Genomic DNA, 17,500 nt, shown 5'->3' with positions numbered 1-17,500 from the left:
ACCACATCTGCTAGTTGTAGAAAAATGTAGCCAGAAACTCTACAATCAATAGGTCATTTATAGACACCAAAAAAAAAAAAAAAAATTGGAGGTTTCCATAATGTATTCTTATAATAAATATAAATCATTTAATTGTAACAAAATGACATAATTTTCAATTTCTTGTCACATAACAGAATATTATATGGCAATAAAATACAAATTAAATTTAAAGCAAAGTAGAGAATAAATATATTGAATAAAAAATAAACAATTTTATATATATATATATATATATATATATATATATATATATATATATATATATATATATATATAAAAATATATATATATAATCTAAATATAAATAAATATTACTTACTAGAACCTTTTCCGTAAACAAACGATTTATCACCAACATTCTACAGTAATTGTATATAATTGTGTATTTAAAATAAAGCATCTATGGGGTATATATATATATATATATATATATATATATATATATATATATATATATATATATATATATATATATATATATATATATATATACACATACATATACACACACCATAGATATTTTATTTTCGAGCTTTATTTTAAATACACAATTAAATACAATTACTGTAGAATGTTGGTGATAAATCGTTTGTTTGCTGAAAAGGTTCTAGTAAGAAATATTTATTTTTTAGTGATAATTATTAAAAAATATTAGAAATAAAAATTAACATTTTTAAAGTGCTTTAAAAAATAATTTAAATTTAACAATTCACATTAATAATAAAATATAGCCAATGCACCGAATTAATTCGTTAATTAAATATTTGTTATTTTATTATTTCACTCTCTATATTTTTTTTGACTATTTTAAAAGATTAATATTTTGGTCCCAATAACAAAGAATTAAAAATAACATAAAACTATAATTAAAATGTTCTTGATTCTATAAGTTTTTAAATGTACTGACATTTTTAGTTTTCACTGATGATTTTCAATCTTCACTGTAAACTTCTGGTATGTCTGTGTGTCTCTTTCTCTCGCTCTGCTCTGCTCTGCCCTGCTCTCCTCTGCTCTGCTATGATTCATTCCCCTGCGTGACGTCTTCAGTCACAAGGGGGAGTGTCAGGAAGAGCAGGGATAGGATTACAACGCGAGACTTCTCCTCTGCCGCAGTGAGGAGAATGCCTCGTAATAAAAAAAGGCAGAGAGGCAGGAAGATGAAAGTCAGCAAGACAGTATACGCCGCATTCGCACGACCGCACAGCGCAAGCGCGGCTGACGTCACGGAAACGTAAATGGCGGTTTTTACGAAAATGTGACAAGTAAGTTCACTTTCTCAGGCAGCGATCAGCTGCCTGAGAAAAGTATTATCTAACAAGCTAAACATGTTTAGGAGGGTTTACTTCCTCTTTAATATCATGGGCTCTTATTAGCCTGCACTTGTGGTCTTTTAACAAAGAATTTTGGATGTAAATAAAGGTATTTCTTTTTTTAAATATAGATTATGTTCTGTTTTTCTTGGAGATTGGCCACCTTAAAAGTCCTTTTTCCTTCTATGATTTGGCTTTTCCTGGATACTAAGTGTGAAAAGAGTAATGTCATAATACTGTTTCAGGGCCTTCTGGAGTCCCTTCTCCAAGACAGCTTTGTCCTTGCAACCACGCTATGTCACCATCTTTAACTCAACCATCATTGCTCTGAGTACACTTTCTCTCCCCTGAGAAAGCCTCTTTGACGAAACATGTTGGCATCCTCAAGTCACCTCAGCATATTTTTCTTCAGGCAACCTACACCTTTCTTAATTGGGGGGAGCTATGCTCCTGCGGTGGTGGGATATAGTCTGCCATTGATATAGCTATACATCCTTCTGCAGAGTGAACTGTCATAACGGGGTTGTATTGTGTTAGGTTGATGGATGTTTCAATATTCATGTTATTGTCCTTAATAACATGGGGTTCTTAGTAGCCTGCATTTGTGGTCTTTTAACAAAGAATTTTGGATGTAAATAAAGGTCTTTCTTTTTTAAATATGGATTATGTAATGCTTTTCTTAGAGACTATCCACCTTAGAAGTCCCTTTTCCTTCAGTTTTTTTGCTTTTCCTGGATACTACGTTGGAAAGAGTAATGTCATAATACCGTTTCATGGCCTTCTGGGGTCCCTTTTTCAAGGCAGGATAGTTGCAAGTCTCTTATGAGACAAATCTCCCTTGGATCAGAAGATTATTTTCCAACACGAAATGCTGAAATATGAACTGGATTGAAACCTGTGTCTAATCCTGCTGTAAGAAAATCCATAATGCCGTGTACACACGAGCGGACTGTATGGCGTACTTAGTCCGTCGAAACACATTTCAGCGGACAATCCGCTCGTGTGTGGGCTTCAGCGGACTTTTTCAGCGTGCAGTCCGGCGTACTAAGTGTAAGGGTAGGGAAGAGTCACCCTTTAAGTTCAAGCAGAGTCTAAATGTAATAAGACAAGTTTAAACAGATATTTACTGAAGTTTAGTGAAACACCATGCTTTGCAAGTTACTTCTGAAGTCTGAAAGAAACAGGATGCATTTGTGGTTAGAGCTAGCTGTTAGAATTTATAGGAAGTAGGAAATATTCATAAGGTGAAATGACGCTATGTGGTTTAATTATAGATGATTTCTTAAGGTCATTTATATAAATATATGTCTGTATGTCTGGAGACTTTTGATCAGAATTCCCCTAAAAAAGTCCATTAACTGTATGACGCACTAGATGTTAATGTTTCATGATTGGTCAAATGTCTTGAATGTCTTGTCTAAATCTGATTGGCTGACAATGCAATTTGAAGCACATAAAAAGTAGTATACAGGAAATAAAGAACTTGTAGTCACGATAATCCTCAACTCGTGTGATTGTCTGATTTTACCCAATCGATTGAAAGGGCTTTCCAGTGGTCACTAAAGTCCAGCCCGGGCTAATCAGAAGGGGGGCGCGCCTTACAAGTGGTACCAGAAGTGGGGTGCAGTCATTTGAACAGGTAGGTTTTCTTTGAAATTACTTTTTAAAAGTCTTTTTGAGAAACTTGCCTGTTTTAATGCTGTACCTAGAACACTTGATGTACTTGATTGTGGTTTTCAAGACAATGATATAATTTGTCTCTGTCTTTGAAAGAAGGCAGCTCGCTCAGTTAAAGAGTTATAAGTGTTGAGACCCTCGCTAGGCGGGCCGGGGTCAGGAATAAGATAAAGAAAAAATCCTCGCTAGGATGGCTGGGATGAAACATAAGAATATAGACAAATAATTGAAAATTTAAGTTTTCAATTACAAAGGACTGGTCACTGGAAACCTCTAGAATTAATGTCAGGACATTTTCCTGGATATTTGTTGGCAGGACGCTGCCCTGAGTGTTTAACAGGCTTATTATTTGTATACAAATAATCTCAAACCTATTTGGTTGCTAATGTTGATGATGGTTATTATCACAAGGTGGGAAAAAGGGTCTTTTGTTCCGTGAAGGTGCACCACGGATACAAACATTAAGGTTTAATATATATAATAATTTTGTGTTTCAAGAAGGTTTAACTGTTAAAGGTGTCAGGAATATTATTGAATTCAGAACAAGTGAACAATTTATAGTCTGTCCAAAATCATTGAGAGTGTGTTCTGCAAATAATGTATATAAATAGAAGTCATATTATAAGTTAAAGTATAAGAACTGAATATGGGAAATCAGCTGGGTAAGGGAGGTCCAGGAGGTAAGCTGGAACAGCCCACCCCATTTGATTTCGTGTTGGGAAATTATGGAAAACATTGTACTGAACCCTTTTGGGCAAACATAGTATCCAGAGCTCATATTCTTCAAGTTTCAGGTTTAACTGCTGACAGCCCTTGTTGCCAAGAGAATTGGGAGGAGGTTACTAAATTTTGTGAGCAACACAAACAGTACAATTATCCACCGTTTCCCCATAATAATGATTACATGATTGAATGTTATAAAGCATGGTCTAAAACATTGAAGGAATATAGAGAACGGTTTCCTCATCCCCTAGATGCATGCCCCCTGTCCCTTACGTAATGACCCCCATTTTATCACTGAGAACTATACCGAGGGCTGCTCTAAGGGAATAAATGGGACAGATGTTACAGAAATACATACATACATAGTTCTAGAAGTCGTTCTCGCTCTCTTGTCAGAGAGCAAGGAAGAAGAAATAGAGGAGTCACAAGATGATGACCTCTCTTTAAAAATGAGTCACCTTAAAATGCCTCTCCAAAAGTCTGTAAATGAAACAGAATTAGTGTCAGAAGATGTAACAGGGGAAGATTTTTATTCCTTTGTGTCACAGTTGTTTAAAATTTACACATCCTGTGAAATTGGTAGCCCACTATTGTTTGTCAGTACAGCCACGAATAATGGAGACCCTAAAGTCACACAAATTATAAAATTTGTTAATTCTGATTGGGCTACACAGAGTCCTAAATATTTTATGGAAGACGTTAAAAAAAACGAACATCCTCCGGGGTTTTTCATACAAAAGGGGGATTATTCACACAAACCACACTTGAAATCTCCCCTGGTATTTCTGCCATGTTTCCTGCTCTCAATGACTGACCACGAGGGTCATATCCTCAGCCCTATGACAATCAAGGGTGTTTTAACTGTGGGGATTCTTCCCACTGGAAATCTGATTGTCCTCAAAGGAAGGGCTATAGACCACGGTGAGGTGTCCAAGGAGAGCTGATTTCAGAGGCAGATATCAGGGAAGGGGTCAACAACACCAACAGGGACATCCGTAAGAACGGAAACCTCCTCACATACAAAGTGAAAGTAGAACTCCCGGTCGTTCTCCAAATCAACCTAATGACAAACACCCCGTAGAACCACTTCAGGTGTCAGACTTGCAGGATAGACCCTTAACCAAGCAAAGTTTTGCCATCCTCACTGATTTCCCTTTATGTCTAATGGGACGGGACCTTATGTCCTCATTGAGGATTGCGATAGCCATTAAATTTGACTTACAAGGGGGTATGACAGCTAAAGCAGTTAACTGTGACTTAACTATGCCTAAGCGAAGGGACCTGACATTTTACTTCATGTCCATACCAGCCCCCCCCCCCCCCCCGGAGACTCACCCAATTTGGGCGTAGTCCAAGACAGATGTAGGACATATCAAATGCACTCCATATGTCCCTACTTTCAAGCCCGGCACCTCTTGCATCTTTCAGAAACAATACACACTACACACTAAAAACTACAGAGTATACAGCCACAAATTGTATTTACAAAGGGGAATCCTTAAACCCATCATTGGTCCCTGGAATACCCCCATAAATCCTGTCAGAAAGGCCAGTGGGGAGTGGAGGATGGTGCAGGACCTGCGGGGATTAAACAAATAGTTTCAGACATTACCGGGATCTTAAAAATTTCTGCCACATCCACCGCTTACATGGTACTAGACTTATCCAATGTTTTTTCTTTAGCATTGATGTACATGAGGATTTTCAGGAAATCTTCCCTTTTTACCTGGGGCCCCTGGCCAACAGCTGACCTGGACACGTTGTCTCCCTCAGGGATGTGTGGACAGTCTGGCAGCCTTTTCAATGGTTTTGAAAGTCACCTTGGATGGGTATCACCCCAGGGATCTGTCCTACTACAATATGTAGATGACCTACTGTTGTGTAGTGTGAGCGGGATGCAGTGTGCAGCAGACTTTGAAAAGCCTGATGAATCACCTGTTTCTCAAGGACCACTTGGCGTCTTGCAAAAAGATCCAGTGGTGCAGGGACAAGGTGGAATACCTAGGATGTATTATCTCAGGCGTGACACGACAGGTGTCACCTGAACAAGTCACAACCCTGACCTGTCTCGGTCCCCTGAAGGATAAAGCAGCGTTCTTTTCCTTCTTCAGCTTTATCATCTACTGTAGGTGATGGATCCCAGACTGTTCTTTTTATGACTCAGTCCTACGCCCTGCCACTGCATTGACTGCCCCAAAACAGGTCACATATACTGAGGAAATGACACAAGCTTTTAACTCTTTGTTTCAGTCCTTGGCCAGTGCCCCAGCACTGGGCTTGCCAGATTACAGAAAATCCTTTGTAGTCAGGGACCCTGCATTCGCTGCGGTTCTAGCGCAAATGCCCGGTACTCACTACCGCCCCGTGGCCTACCTTTCAAAAAAATAAATAAATAAATAAATAAATAAATAAAACTACCAATTCAAGTCCAGGGCCTGCCTGCCTGTCTACAAGCTGTGGCTGCTTTGCAATGACTGTAAAGGAGGCATGTAAAATTACTCTCGGCACTGACACAACTCTGTATACCACACACACTGTAGTGCATTTTCTACAAAAACATGTCAACTCAACACATGACAGCTCAGAGATCCAGTGCAATGGTACCATGACTGTTCTAAAGAATTGACTAATACAACTTCACCAAGACTGACACTCTCAACCCTGAATTTTAAGACATTTTTGTTGACGAAAGTTGTTCCAGGCCCTCAGATAGCACGTACAAAACAGGGTATGCAGTAGTTACTTTGCCTGACCAGTTAAGCACAACAAGCTGAGCTACATGCCTTAACTAGAACATGTCAGTTATTTCAGGGACAGGAAGTGAACATTTACACATTTACACTGACAGCAAATACGCTTTCAACGTGGCCCATGATTATGCAATGATCTAGACTAATCGGGGGTTTTAAAACTGCAGACAACAAACAAATTGCCAACTAAAAATGGGTGGAAAACCTCCTGAAAGCACTGCATTTACCATCCAAAGTTAATATTATAAGAGTGAAAGGCAATTCTTTTGACAAAACAGAAACTACTAAAGGTAACAATTTAGCTGACAGAGCAGCCAACAAGATACCTTATACAAAGAAAAGCACAACCCAAAGACATGGATTGCTGGGTTCATGCAGGTTTGACACGCAATCCGGATGGATTGTGGTCAAACAAGGAGGGAGTCATAGGGATCCCAGAAGATCATTGGATCAGTAGGTTTGGTTTACCTGCTCCTCTGACCAGGGGCCCGCTTTCACAGCAAAACTCACCCAACAGTTAGTGAAAGTTTTGGGGATATGGAAGTTCCACATTCCTTACCATTCACGGAGTGCAGGAGTAGTGGAAAGGATGAACAGGAACATTAAGGACAAGCTAAGGAAGGCCACACAGGGTACTATGAAGAACTGGCTTCATTTCTTGCCAGGGGTACTCTTCCAGATAAGGACCACCCCTCATGCCAGGACAGGTCTCTCTCCCTTTGAAAACCTAATGGGTAGGCCAGCACAAAAGCCCTAAAATAGGTGAGGAGTCTAACTTATTTTCCTTACAGGAAGAGCACGTGAAACATTTGGTAGGTAGCCTTACTGAAAACTATGATAAGGTTGCTGGCACTTTCTCTCCTATTTTCACAGAGCTCAAGCATCCCTTCATACCAGGAGACAAAGTGTTGATCAAACAACTTGCAGTGCGCAAGCAACCAGGTCCCGCCTTCCAAGGTCCATTTGAAGTCCTCAAGGTCTCCAGGACAGCAATTCTGACCGAGCAAAGCCCGCAATGGATCCACGCATCAAGGATAAAGAAAGTGCCACAGCAGCAAGAACCAGAGATGGTCCCAGAACCAGAGGAAAGCCAGGACCAAACGGATCCGAAGAGACACTGACCCAACCACTCCCTGCCACCCTCTCCCTCGTATTCGAAGAGACTCTGATCCCATCGCTCCCTGCCCCTCTCCCCTACAGCCCCTTTGTCCCACAGCCAAGCTGCCTTCCTTCTAGGGTCCCCCAAGCCCCAATTCACAAAGCCCAGAAGGTGCAATGTTAAAATTATTCTTATTTTGTCAATTGCATTAACCATGAAGGTATTCTTATTAACTGTTTTTGGGTGCTGGCTTACATCTTCATGCGGAATGAGTAGGCATAACAAAAGGGGTCAGGGGTAGAGCAACATTTACAGAAATGATTTATAATTATCCCTTCTGTATACAGACAGGAGATATAATGTCAAAAGCACAAATTGCAGCAACAACTGAGTATCGCATCCAGAGGAGGGATGGGACATGTAATATAGCAGCAATCGTATTGTTAGCAACATATAAAGGGACACAATGATGAAACGGCGAAATTGCAGGACCGAATGAGACGTCTGGGAGACTCCTGGAATCCATTCTCTGGTGTGGGAAGTTGGTTTGGTTCATTCTGGGATAGTATCATGAATTTCTTTAAGAAAGTAGGAATGATCCTCATCATCATACTTATCCTGGGAATTGCAATTTATGCCACCATTAAGATTTTGTCTAAATGGGTAGAATTACCAAAATCAAACCTTCCACTTCAGACCCATACACAGCCATGGCTAGATTCTACACAGAACATAGGTGGTTCTGAGAATGATCAAGAGAGGACTTCGTCCTTCATGATCAAAGGAGGGATTGTAAGGGTAGGGAAGAGTCACCCTTTAAGTTCAAGCAGAGTCTAAATGTAATAAGACAAGTTTAAACAGATATTTACTGAAGTTTAGTGAAACACCATGCTTTGCAAGTTACTTCTGAAGTCTGAAAGAAACAGGATGCATTTGTGGTTAGAGCTAGCTGTTAGAATTTATAGGAAGTAGGAAATATTCATAAGGTGAAATGACGCTATGTGGTTTAATTATAGATGATTTCTTAAGGTCATTTATATAAATATATGTCTGTATGTCTGGAGACTTTTGATCAGAATTCCCCTAAAAAAGTCCCTTAACTGTATGACGCACTAGATGTTAATGTTTCATGATTGGTCAAATGTCTTGAATGTCTTGTCTAAATCTGATTGGCTGACAATGCAATTTGAAGCACATAAAAAGTAGTATACAGGAAATAAAGAACTTGTAGTCACGATAATCCTCAACTCGTGTGATTGTCTGATTTTACCCAATCGATTGAAAGGGCTTTCCAGTGGTCACTAAAGTCCAGCCCGGGCTAATCAGAAGGGGGGCGCGCCTTACACTAAGTATTTCGTTTTTTTCTAAATTCTGTCCGTCGTACTTTGGTTTCAGCGGACAGTACGGTCGTCAGTATGCTAGTTCGACGGACTAAGAATGGCGCATGCCCAGAAAGGATTTACACGGCGGAAGGGTGCTTTGCTGTGTATTGGACTTCCTATTTCTAGTCCCGTGGTACGTGCTGTACACGTCATCGCGCAAGCTTTCGACGGACTGTTTGTGCATCCGTGTGTGGTCAAGTCCGTTCAGTGGAAAGTACGACGGACTGTCCGTCGGATTGTATGACGAACTAAGTATGCCATACAGTCCGCTCGTGTGTACGCGGCATAAGGCTACATTCTCATGAGTGAGGGGTGCAAATAGTTTACTGCTAAATGCCGCCTCTGGATGCAGCTGCAATCTATTCTATACCCTTTTACAAACTGGCCAATTACTTGCGGCCAGGAACTCTCCAGAGATGCTGTCCCTGGATGCATTTACTTAGTTTGTTAAAGGCTGTACTCACATGTAACCGCTCATATGAGTGGTTAAATGTGAGCAGAGGAGTAGCCGCCTAGCCTGGTATTGAGCACACCGGAAAGAATTTGCTGCCTGAAAGAATATGCATGTCTCTCAAATATCATTTTCAGGTTTTGAATGGTATGGTCCCTGGTGAACAAGATCTTCTAATACCAGAAGAAAGCATGGTTTTTCTACTACCATTTCAAGGCATTTTTGGCTTCTAGTCAATTAAATGAATTCAGAAAACTGGATTTGGACCACTCTGTCTTTGCACGAGAAGCAAAAAGCTCTATTTGAAGGTCTGTCCATCTGGATGGGATCCAAAGCGGAATCTCCGAATTCAGAGCCAACTTCCCTTTAACTACTTCTTATATGTTGAGCAAGTCTGTAGTCATGGTCAATATTCCCCTGGGATAAATTTAGGGATACAGTATTTTCTTCTGCCCCAAAAAAATCTAGTACGGAGAAGTTCCCAGTACTAGCTGTCACTTTTTGAAATCAGGGCCACCCGCATCCTTCATCCACACAGCTCTGTGCATGAATAAACTACAAACCCTGACATCCTTTGTGGATGTTCTCAATAAACAACACTTACTTCATTGATTCTCCCTGTCAGATTGTATCTGCTTGCCTGTATGGGCACACAGATACTCTGACAGAACTAGAGATGACCTGCATGGCACCAGCAAAATGCTGATCGCGGATCCAATGCTTTACAGGCTCAAAAAAAAAAAATGCACTTTTTTTTTTACCTGCAAAAAAAATTTGCATTTATTATTTTTTTCTAAAAAAGTGAACTTATCCTTTCATTTCTATGCACACAAGCCTTCAAAGCATTGGGGTGCAATGCACAGGCTCTTCCTCCAGCTCCATGTCAGTTACCAAGCTGAAGAAAGTGTCAATGAAGTGTGGAAATCAACAGCACCTGTAAACCTACAAGTCCCTCTGCAGTGGAGGATGGTACTTGTAGTTTATTTATTCACAGATCTCTGTGCATGAATGATGCATTGTGTGTAAAGTCACACTTGGCAGCAATGTTACATAAACATGGGAGTAATGCCCCATACACACGATCGGAAAGTTCACCAGCAAAAGACCAATGAGAGATTTTATCGGAAAATGCGATCGTGTGTATGCTCCATCCGACTTTTCCTGGCGGAATTTCGGCTAGCAGAAGATTGAGACCATGTTCTTAATTTCTCAAATTCCGATCGTCTGTACAAATTCCGACCCGCAAAATTCCTACGCATGCTTGGAAACAATTTGTTGCATGCTCAGAACTTAATTTTCTCGGCTAGTTGTAGTGTTGTACGTCGCCACGTTCTTGACAGACGAAAGTTCAGAGAACTTTTGTGTGACTGTGTGTATGCAAGCCAAGCTAGAGTGGAATTCCGTCAGAAAAACCATCCATGTTTTTGCGACGGAAAAATCCGCTTGTGTGTACGGGGCATAAGTCGTCCTGCAGCAATGAAGGAGGGGGGGACCCCTTCCTACTTTCTTGGAGTTAGCTAAGGAAAGCTGTAGGACTAAAGCCTAAAAAGCTAAACATATTACAAGGACATAGCTGGGGCTGTTTTTTTTTTTTTGCTTAGTTTGAATATAGGTTTCCATTCTAGTTTATCTGTTTTTAATGCATTTACAGTTCCAACAAACTGAAAATGCGAATGCTTGCTTTTTTTTTTTTTTTTTTTTGTATACTTTACACATTCTCTCTCTCTCTCAAAATAAAAAGAAATTATGAAAGCATTAACTATGTGAATGGCACATTTACTAACATAACTTACTTAAATACACTGCACATAAATGCGGTTATATATTGCAAGTGTGAGTGAGGTCTAGACTGAGTGTCCACAATTTTTTCTATCTGTAAATACTTTTGTAAAAGCAGCCCTTCCACTCCATTATTTTTATTCTATTTTTTTAAACATCACATAGTTGGTACATAGTTGGCTGTGTTATGGATGGTAGTAGGTTGAAGAAAGCTGTCAGTCATCAAAGTGTTTTCAAAAGTTTCCTTCCATTCTGACAGGACTGCTCTTGAGCAAATGCAGAGATCCATCAGCGGCATTGGAGAGAGTGTGGTGATTAAGAAATAGCCGCATTCATGCTCTAAGGGTTCTGTGAAACACAAGACCATATGGGACATGGACTCGTGTTCTACGAGCAGATTTTATGGCGCTACCTGTGTGCTTTATTTTTCCTTCACTGTATAAAAATTAATTCTGAAACATGAATGGATAAATGAACAGAGAAATAACTGGCTGAGCGTCTGAGGCCGGAAAAGTAGAAAATAAATAAATATGGAGAATAAGAAGAGGAAAAAAAAAAAAAGTCAGTTAATTCTACTTAAAACAGAGTGTTGCCTGTCACACGGCCAACATAAATAGTGGAGATGTTATTTTTAGGGAACAGAAATCATTTTTTTTTCTCTACTTCAGAAATACCTTCACCATGAATGAAGGCTGCGATTATCATGCTAACATAATGCATCAAAGAGCAAAACAGAATAATGTGCAGTATGTACTAAGAACACTAGAATTATTTGTAGAAGATGGTAAGAAAGCAGTAAACCAAAACACAAATTGTAGGGCTGGGAAAATTAAAGATTCATTCCTCGATTAATCGTTAAGTTTTTTGATAGAACAAAAGTCTTTTGATCGGTACTGACCTCTCTGCCGGCTTCTGAGTCTTCAGGGAGTTCCGTCGGAGAGCCGGTGACGTCACGACATTGACATCATTGGACTCCTCCCCCTTCCCCAAGTGCCTCCGTCTGCTAACAAAGGGAAGGGGGGAGGAGTCCAGTGACATCACAGACATCGATGTCACCGGACTCCTCCCCCTTCCCCAAGTGCCTCCGTCTGCTAACCAAGGGAAGGAGGGGGGAGTCAGGTGATGTTGTTGTCCGTGACATCACCAGACAGCGATGGTAAATATGGATGTGGTTAACTGGGATCATTCAGTGAGCTAAGTGTAGGCAAATTTGATAACCTCTGTTTTTAACATTGTTGTAAAAAATAAAAAAATAAAATAAAATGTAAACACTCAAGTATGTCTGTGTGACTGGCTAAAGTGATGCCTACTATAAAGTGACTGACAGTCAATATACTAGATAAGTTTTATAATTAAAAATCAACTAACTTTATAGGTTCTTCTTAAAGTTTAATAAAAAAATAAAAAAAAAATACTTACGTCAGTGCTACAGTTTGAATTTAAACATATTTGTGTGAACTGTGAAGTTAAGTCATGGATTGTGGAAACGAACTAGTGTCGGGTGATTGTATATAGTGTATACCACATTTACCATTGACTAATACAGAGTTGCAGTGCAAGGAGAAGCTAAAAGTAGTTGGATCTGTATGTGCGTTATAATTAATCGAAATTAGTCAATGAAATAGATAAAAAAAAGAAAAAAAAGCATTCATGGAACACGAAAATTGTAATCAGTAACAGCCCTAACAAATTGGCATGGATAAAATGAGCCATTACAGTTTATTTTGACCCTTAGCCTGTAGAGTTCAAAAATTGTGAGGTCAGGCACTAATGTTTAATATCTAATTCATCTTAAAGATATTCTGTCACGTTGATGACCATATTCTGTGCAGGCCAGTCAAGTTCCTCCACCCCAAACTAGCTTATCCATGTCTTTAGGGACCTTGGTTTGTGCACAGGTCCAAATTATTTGGGGGAGGGGGGGGGGGGAATGTAGTGTGGGGTTGTTCTTCAAGGGTTGGGCTTGGCCCCTTCGTTCAAGTGAAGGGAACTCTTAAGGCGTCAGCATACCAAGACATTTTGGACAATTTCATGCTCCCAACTTTGTGGGAACAGTTTGGGGATGGCCCCTTCCTGTTCCAACATGACTGCACACCAGTGCACAAAGCAAGGTCCATAAAGACATGGATGAGCAAATTTGGGGTGGAGGAACTTGACTGGCCTGCACAGAGTCCTGACCTCAACCTGATACAACACCTTTGGGATGAATTATAGTGGAGACTGCGAGCCAGGCCTTCTCATCTAACATCAGTGCCTGACCTCACAAGTGCGCTTCTGGAAGAATGGTCAAACAGTCTCGGACACACTCCTAAACCTTGTGGACAGCCTTTCCAGAAGAGTTGAAGCTGTTATAGCTGCAATGTTTAGGCCAACTCAATATCCAGCCCTATGGACTAAGACTGGGATGCAATTAAATTCATGTGCATTTAAAGGCAGATGTTCCAACACTTTTGGTAATCCAGTGTATGTATAATTAAAAAATGTGTTATAGCTTTGCATAAATATATGTCAGTGTGCAACATGATTGTCATCTTATTGACAGGCATGTACCACAGACACAAATTAATAATATTCTGACAGGTTTAGCATAAGGCAAAGCTCTGTCTCAAGGAAAGTACAAATACCCCCCAAATTACCCCTTTTCGGAAAGCAGGCAGTCCAAGGTATTTATTAAGAGGCATGGCAAGTTTTTTTGAAGTTCTATTTTTTTTCTCAAATTTTTTTTGAAAAATTAAGATTTTTTTTTTTTTTACAAAATTATTTCCATAAATTATTTTTTTTGTTATACTGTCACCAGTGAAGTACAGTGTCATCATATAGCTGGTGTGACGGTGATCAGGGACACTGAATGGTGACAGTATGTATTAAAAAAATCCAATTTTACAGTTAGTTTTTTTCTTTCAGGTTTTTTTTTTCTTTAAACAAAATACTCTAATCAGAGCAATACAGTGTTACCATTTTTTCTTTACGCATTATGATAGTGATCGTCTCTGTTTTTAACATTATGATTGCTTATACCAGTGAATTTGAAAAAAAAAAATAAAAGTCTATAATAGCACGATCTTCCAAACATCTGCATAGCCTATAAAGTAACATTTTAAGCACAATAAAAAGGGTTTTCCCATTTGTATGCCAATACAAGACTGGGTGATGAGAGTAAGCTCTTCGGGGAGATTTATTAAACTTTGCTTTTTTTCACGGATATTAAAACAAATTAAACAGCTTTAACCTTGGTGGTTATGTCCCACATTTGAGAACACATTCCAGATGAAAGAAAAAAAAAAAAAAAAAACACAATAAAAAAAACAGACATGCATGATGCATGATATATAACTACAACATAATAAATACTTTACAAAAATATTGAAGTATTTGTAAACAGCAATAATGTATGAACCCCACATACTCTTCAAATAATTTTTTTTTAACTGCATTTGGTTTATGCCCAACAAAAATATATATTTCTAAAATAAATGTGAGGCCCTAAACACCATATTTATGTAAAAACAAGACAAAAAACACTGAATATATTGTCTTTTTGAGAAAGTGCCACATTTCTTAATCATTTTAGTCCCTGAAAGTCGCATGTAATTAGCTACCCTGAATTCCCTGGTTGTGTAGTGTTCATCTTAAGAAAATACTATTATATAAAAGTGAAAAAAAGGTAGCATGGCTCATGTCACCAATTTTAATAAGAGCAGGGTTTAACATTTTTAAATTTAATAAAAAGGCTAAGTCCACCAAAACTGATTGTAATTTTGAAATACCCTTTGGCTGTTTATATTTTCTAGAAACTTAGGCCCCTTTCACACTGGGGCGGTGCGGGCGTCGGCGGTAAAGCGCCGCTATTTTTAGCGGCGCTTTACCGTCGTTTTAGCGGCGGTCTGCGGGCGCTAGCGGGGTGGTTTTAACCCCCGCTAGCGGCCGAAAAAGGGTTAAAACCGCCCGCAAAGCGCCGCTGCAGCGGCGCTTTGCCGGCGGTATTGCCGCGCTGTCCCATTGATTTCAATGGGTAGGAGCGGTTTAGAAGAGGTGAATACACCGCTCCTTCACCGCTCCAAAGATGTGGCTAGCAGGACTTTTTTCACTGTCCTGCCAGCGCACCGCTCCAGCGTGAAAGCCCTCCGGCTTTCACACTGGAGTGAAAGGGGCCGGTTTTTTTCAGGCGCTACACAGGCGCTATTTTTAGCGCTGTAACGCCTGAATACCGCCCCAGTGTGAAAGCAGCCTTAGTAATAGTTCATGGGTGAAATGCTCTACTTGTCATTTATGGGTAAACCAGACACCACAGTTCCCAGATCTGTCCACCATTCAAAGCCACTAAATAAGATGACAATCTTGCTGCTTGTCCCTCTCCTTAGCATAATGAAGAATTGGTCAAAGGAGGGAGGAAAGGCATAAATGTCTCAGCAGGAGCAATAATAAACCATCTACATGTTCTCAAATACGTTGCACAGGACCCTCTACAATACTCCCCCTTATAGCTAATGGATAGGAAGATGGATGGTAGGCCATGCAAAATAAAAGTTATTAATGATTCCCCCCCCCCCCACAACATTTTGGAAACATGTTGGATTATCTATTTGTACAATAGGAGCCATTTGGCTCTCTAAATGGTCCATTGATGACAACACTAAAACCGACTTCCCTTAACTGAGCTTTACAAGACTGGCCTAAAAACACCAGTACTTGGCTTTGTAATAATGGCCTAAGGAAGAAAGTCAGGAGCTACAGTAGGAAGATATGGCATTGGTCAGGTACATTTGGTTTTTGGGGCTGCTGGCACTTAGCATCTAAAAAACACGTGTGGAACCCCTGCCATCCTAAAAACAGAACCATAAAATAAGACCTTAAATGCCAAGTTCACCCTTCTGAACATGTGTCACCCATATTTAGGGTGTAACATGTAACAAGTTCCACATTCTCTCCCCTACCTATGAGTTTTTAAAATATTATTTAGACAATTTTGGAGAATTTGTTGGCTACTTTTAACTAAGATGGGGTTATTTTTTAAATTCCATTTGAAAACCAATACCGATTGGGTAGTTCATATCCATTTAAAACTGAACAAAGCATATCCCTCTATAGTAGATATAGAATATAATCTTCTGTATAATGTGTGTCCTTGTCTCAATTAAAAGCACCAAGTGTAATTTCTGTCTGCTGCTTTGTTCCTCTGCTAGCATGAATCACTTTTGACAATTTTTACTGACACCGAGAGAGGGGACCTCCAGAAGATTGACAGCCTTATTAACTCTGTTCCTTTGTGAATGGGGGGGGGGGGTGTCTCTTCCCTCCAATCAGCTCTCAGAGCTCTCCCCACTAAGCTCTGCATAGTGACTACAGCACTCCACCCCCCCTTTTATTTTATCTTAGCTATCAATTCTGCACTTTGACAGATGTAGAGAATCAGATTGCAGATGAACAGGTACAACTTATGTAAGAGGACTTGTTCATCTCTGTGCATCACTGAATGATAGTCCCTTCACTGAATATATGTAAAGGTTTACAACCGCTTTAAATATCAGTTTCTGGTAGACTTTGCCTTAAAATACATCTCCAGCCAAAGCTTTTTTTTTTTTTGGATAGAGTGGGGGAGGATCCAAACCTCTCAGATTTTTATTGTTGTTTGTGTCCCTCCTAATGCTATCTAATCACCGGGACAGGAAATAAGACGTTTTTCCAATTGGAAACAGCAGCAGAAAAAATATAATTTAAGTTTTAACCCTTCTCCACTCCAGCCAAAACCTTTCGGGTTTTACATTAATAACTTTAACCAATCTTCCTTCATTTTTATTATAAATATTAACAAAAAAAAAAAAAACTATTTCTAAAACAGCAAAATTATTTCTCCCAAGGAATCCAGAAAAAGGGAGTTTTTATTTTATATCACCCATCTTCTCTTATAGAAGAATTCCAACAAACTGTATTGTTTAGTGTATTAGGCAAATCTGCTGTGTCCATCTCATTCACTTCAGTTGACCCAATTTTGCCAATTTTACCATCCACACCAAGTAACTCCCATTTCTATATTCCTGCTACACCTTCACCGTGTAAAATGTAAAGGGTAGCCAGATAGAGAGCCATAGCCCTAAAAAAACAAAACAATGAGATGGACACACAAAATTAGATCATCAACTTCTGATCGCGTCACTGAAACCGCGAAGTGATCTGAAACGGATAACCCACAGTTGTTGGAGACGTCCTTCCAGACTTAAAAACTCCAATGGGTTTGGGCTTCAGCTTTAATATAAACTATGCGAATCAAGCAAAGAATTGCCCGCCTT

At 39.5% G+C, this 17,500-nt stretch overlaps 1 protein-coding gene across 1 annotated transcript in view; it reads right to left on the bottom strand.

Moving 5' to 3' along the window:
• Positions 1–14,364: 14,364 nt before the first annotated feature.
• The window catches only part of ISM1 (isthmin 1), an 87,390-nt gene continuing 84,254 nt past the window's right edge, over positions 14,365–17,500 (bottom strand). The window contains exon 6 of the mRNA XM_077485910.1: positions 14,365–17,500. This exon is cut by the window's right edge and continues 754 nt beyond it. The gene's annotated coding sequence lies outside the window, so the exon portion shown is untranslated.

Source organism: Lithobates pipiens, unplaced genomic scaffold, assembly GCF_037356315.1.
Source record: "Lithobates pipiens isolate NorthernLeopardFrog02 unplaced genomic scaffold, aLitPip1_a1.2 Scaffold_18, whole genome shotgun sequence".
Classification (NCBI taxonomy): domain Eukaryota; kingdom Metazoa; phylum Chordata; class Amphibia; order Anura; family Ranidae; genus Lithobates; species Lithobates pipiens.
This window is presented reverse-complemented; position numbering and strand designations above follow the sequence as displayed.